At 51.4% G+C, this 5,000-nt stretch overlaps 1 long non-coding RNA gene across 1 annotated transcript in view; it reads left to right on the top strand.

Moving 5' to 3' along the window:
• The window catches only part of LOC135103493 (uncharacterized), a 20,626-nt gene that overhangs the window by 14,373 nt on the left and 1,253 nt on the right, over positions 1-5,000 (top strand). The window contains exon 2 of the long non-coding RNA XR_010270079.1: positions 1,712-5,000. This exon is cut by the window's right edge and continues 1,253 nt beyond it. This is a non-coding gene — a long non-coding RNA (uncharacterized LOC135103493). The remainder of the gene's footprint in view (positions 1-1,711) is intronic.

Raw genomic sequence — 5,000 nt, 5'->3', positions numbered from 1 at the left:
GTGGTGGTGGTGGTGGTGGTGGTGGTGGTGGTGGTGGTGGTGGAGGTGGTGAGGCTGTGGGTTGTGGTGATAGTAGTAGTAGTAGTAGTAGTAGTTGTTGTTGTTGTTGTTGTTGTTGTTGTTGTTGTTGTTGTATTGGAGGTGGTAGTAGCAGTATGGTAATGGTGGTAGTAATAGTATTATGTTGGTGGCAGTAGTAGCATTACTAGTAGACATTCCAATGATAGTGGTAAAACACACACACACACACACACACACACACACGGAGACACGGAGACAAACGTCCCTAACCCGCATAAATTGGCCAATTGGGTGAGTGGATCCCTTAATCATTGAGAGAGAGAGAGAGAGAGAGAGAGAGAGAGAGAGAGAGAGAGAGAGAGAGAGGGAGAAGAGAGAGAGAGAGAGAGAGAGAGGTTGCTGAAACAAGAAAATTAAAGGAAATCCTTATTCTCTCTCTCTCTCTCTCTCTCTCTCTCTCTCTCTCTCTCTCTCTCTCTCTCTCTCTCTCTCTCTCTCTCTCTCTCTCTCTCTCTCTCTCTCTCTCTCTCTCTCTCTCAGCATCAATTCACTCTTCTATTTCACTTAAAACAGTTCTGATTTCATGTGCAATCCACAGTTTACTTCATACACACACTTTCCTTTATTTACGTCTTGGTTTACCTCCTTCGGTTCAGCCCTCTCGCTTATCCCCTTTAGTTTATCCCTCTCGCTTCATCCCTCTATGTATCGATCGGTTTAGTCCCTTCGGTTTACTCTGTTCAGTCTCTTCACGCACCTTCCCTTCTTCACGTCCCCTAAGTTTATCTCCCTCGCTTTTATCCCCTTCAGTTCATTCCTCTTAGTCTAGCTCGCAAGGTTTCGATCTGTTCAGTCCCTTCAGTTTCCTCTCTTTAGTTTAACCTCCGTCGGTTTATCTCGCCTCGGTTTAATCCCATCCAGTCAGGGCAATCTGGGTCCTCTGTCGGGTCTTCGTCCAGTACATGCCTGCCTCGTGTCCTCGGGAGCTCATCCTTACCCTGGTGAGGCTTTAGAGAAGGATACTGTAGTTTTGAAGGCTATTTTCATGGTGCTTGTGATAGTTCAACAAGGATTCTTCGCCGTTAATAGAAAACCACGTATGAGAACCCGACTAGCCATCTCTGCGGCCTTTGAAAATTTCTCCTTATGAAAGACCAAAACGTTTAAGAATATGGATCTTACCGTGATGACTGCATGGTCCCAGTGAATCTGTGCGCCACCTGCTGGGCGACTACCGTAGTTTAGGGGACCTGCTTGAGTAATGGGATCATTTTAAGTCTCTCTGATGCTGAAGGAGTTTTGCTTCTCCTTAGGACATAAGGTTATTTATTTTGTTTCGCATCCTTCAACATGCAGAAAATATCAAGGGCTTTAGGGAACCGAACATTTCCTAAGAAAACATATTAGTATTTACTATTATAAAACATGGAAACATACTTGCACTTGGGAGGAAAAATATACTAACACCTATTCTAACACCTACATTCACATAAAAAAGCTCCATCAACTACAAATCCACCTACAAATTAACTAATGATAACAATGAAAGCCTCTACACACAGTCAACAGTCAGATCATCAAGGGCAACAGAGAACCAAAACAACAGACGGCAGTAGTGAACACCTGTACACTCCTTCCTTCCAAACACAGCCTACCATCAAATCCATCTTGCTTTCCTTGTCCTTTCCAGAATGCGGGAGTTTATCGAGGAGAACGAGAAGACTGACCCGCTCATCCACGCCCCCGACAAGAAGAACAACCCGTGGGCCGAAAAGGGCAAGTGCGTCATTATGTAAGGCCGAGGATAGAAGCAGGGAGAGTCGCCGCGTGTACCACTGTCTCGCCCCAACACACGCACGGGCACTACGCCTCTCACTTCTCCCTTCTTGCCTCTAATCTATTCCTCCTCCCCCTTCTTCTTCTTTTCCTACCACCTCCAGGGCCTCCGTCGCCGCCACTGTCGCGAGGGCCTGCCACAACCAACACTCATATACTCACTACCCATATGTCCCTCGTGCTTCTTTTACTTTCAGGTGCTCTTAAATACTCTCCTTCTCATCTATCTATCACCACACACAGACACACACACCAGAACCCTCCCACACCCCAGACGAAGGAAAGGTCGTTCTGGGAGGCCCTGTAAGCCAAGCCAAGCCACGCTAGCCCAGACCTGCACTATTCCTCTCTCAAGCGGACCCGTCACGCAGCCAGTCAGTCAGTCGGCCTCTCCTTGGGCAGTGCTTGGAGGCCCTTGCTCTCCTCCCATCCAACTCGTAGAGGATCTACTGCTCCTCTGCGGCCACCACGCATCAAGGACTGACAACATCTTCAGGATCCAAGACAGCGATGACCTTCCCCGCAGAGCCACCACCACGTGAAGAGGGCGGCTTTTCAGGCTCCTACTCGAGTGTGGACCGCCTGATCGCCCTCCAAAGGCCTCGAAACACCCACTGGCGTCATTAACAAGACTTCTCCGGCCAGTAATTCTTCAGCCACTTCTCCAGGCATTTCCTCGACACTACTTTAGCAATCACGAGGAGCCTGCGTTCCCGAGTCAGCAGCGGGACATCTTCAAATCGTCAGGAATGGGCTGGCAGTCTTCTCAAAGCCTAGCGCGGCCACACCAGAAGTAAACTCATTGTTCCCTAAGACTGAAGAACCGACTCGCGACGGTGGTGGTGATGGTGGTGGTGGTGACATGGCGAGGTGGTGCGGTGTTGGGTGTGAGTGACGACGCGGCGATTGGGGGTTGGGCGGCAGAGGCGGCGGCGGCGGCGGCGGCGGCGGCGTGCTGCTGCTGACGGCGCCGCCACTACTGCTGCTGCTGCTCATTATTTAGTCAACCCGACGCTGGAACATTGGTTACTTTTCTAGGATTCCCGTTTTTTACGATCCCCCATACTATAGTTTTGTACATCTTGAAGACATTCAACTCCTCCTCCTCCTCCTCCTCCTCCTCCTCCTCCTGATCCTTGTCCTTCTCCTCTTCCCACCCCCCTACTCCTCTTCCTCCTCCTTTCCCAGTTCATTCCTTCCTCCTGAGGGTTATCGAAGTTCAAACTCGTCATTCCCAGTCATAATTTTAATAAGATGTACCTTTAGCAGCGCTGCCTCACCGGGGCGGCGCCGCGGGGAGTTGCCCACACACACCAGGGCACAGCCGGGATCACGTTTCCCCTCTACGTGCCCCAACGCTCCAGGCACGTCCCCGCCCCCCTCGTCCCGGCCGCCGCTCATCACCGGTCTTCGCGCAGGACACCACGCATGTAAAAGCACGATGAAAGCAAAAATACTCTGTTGTCTTTGTATTTGTTCTGTTGATGCGGTTTGGTGTGTGGTGGCGCAGCGCAGCGGCCCGTGTCTGACGCGACGTCCTCGGCGAGCGCAGCGTGTGGCGAGGCGGGGCGCGGCGAGGGGCTCAGCGGTGATGCTCGACGCAGAGGCTTCACCCACGCCCCCGAGCCGAGGGGCGAGCTGATCCCTGGCTGGCGGTCCCTGACTCATCCAAAACAACCCTGATGGTTACTAACTACTGGTCCCTGACTCCCTTCACCTAAGGCTCTCAGGTCCTCAAAGGGCGTAGAAAACTCGGTGTCTAGTCTGTGTGATGACCCACCCAAATCTCGCCCTCCCGGCCACCTCAACCTTGATGCAGACGTCGGGACACAGGTGACCGCAGCCTCGGACCGCCTCGCCTCTCGGCCACGCCACGGCAAAGGTGGAATGTAATTTGTAATGTTCGCACCACCTGTAGAACACACACACACACACACACACACACACACACACACACACACACACACACACACACACACCACGTATTCTAGTACACATACATGCATACACACCACACCAATGACACCTTTCAAGTATGTATTCCGATAGCAAATAGCAATCATAACCATCCCTTTACGACACAAAAACTGTTAAAAAAAAAAATTAACGATAAGACAATACTCGTACCCTGCGTGAGGGAGGCGTGCGTGAGGCAGTGAGCGGGGGCCGCGGTGTGGAGGCCGCCCCGCCGCCCCACCACACTCTAGTCCCCGGCGGGAGAAGCACGGGCGCCCGGCACAGTCAGGAGCATAATCAGCCGGGTTCAGTGACGCCCCACCTGTCCTAGTCAACTATTATTAGGGATTATTATGCTGTAGGTGCCCTCCCCTTCCCTCCCCTCCTCTCCTCCCAGCCCTCCCTGCCCTCCCTGCCTCCCTCCCCCCTGCCCCCTCCCCTTGCCCCCTCAGTGAAGGCAGCCTGGTCGTCAGCTTCTAGAGGAGTCACCGCCAGGAGGGCCAGCCAGTACCCCTGTCCTCAGCTGGGCTGGCGGCAGGCGGCGACTGACTGACTGCTGCTACGCCTGGAGGAGCTCTCTCTCTCTCTCTCTCTCTCTCTCTCTCTCTCTCTCTCTCTCTCTCTCTCTCTCTCTCTCTCTCTCTCTCTCTCTCTCTCTCTCTCTCTCTACGGGCCAGGTCCTCCACACGTCTCCACTTCCTATGAAGACGTAATCTACAATAATCCACCCCTTCTCCCCCTCCCCCCATTTCCCCTCCCTCTTGGCCCCAGATCCCCCCACCCTCCCCCTTCCAAAACCTTCCAAGCTGACGCCAAGGGAAGTGTAATGTCGCTATATTATGAGTGTGACCAGAACAAGAGGAAAGAGAAAGAGAAGAGATAAAGAATGACTGATATGAAGAAAGAAAACTGTGAGGGAGTGATGTGTCTTCAAGGATCAGGCAGAGAGGAAATATTGAATTGACAAGATAAGAAAAAAAAAAAAAAAAAAAAGGGCAGAGAATGAGACGGAAAGAGTGGATGTGTAAATCAAGGAGAAATGCATCACGTTAAGATACAAAGAAAGACAAGGAAAGAAGGAAAGAAAATGAAAGAGAGAGAGAGAGAGAGAGAAACACCAGTCAAACATAACGAAAAAGGAAAGAAACAAGTAAAAAAGGGAGAAAAAAAAGAGGAAAACAGAGGAA

Source organism: Scylla paramamosain, chromosome 9, assembly GCF_035594125.1.
Source record: "Scylla paramamosain isolate STU-SP2022 chromosome 9, ASM3559412v1, whole genome shotgun sequence".
In the NCBI taxonomy this organism is placed as follows: domain Eukaryota; kingdom Metazoa; phylum Arthropoda; class Malacostraca; order Decapoda; family Portunidae; genus Scylla; species Scylla paramamosain.
Note: the sequence above shows the minus strand (reverse complement) of the source record. Positions and strands in the feature narration are given on the sequence as shown.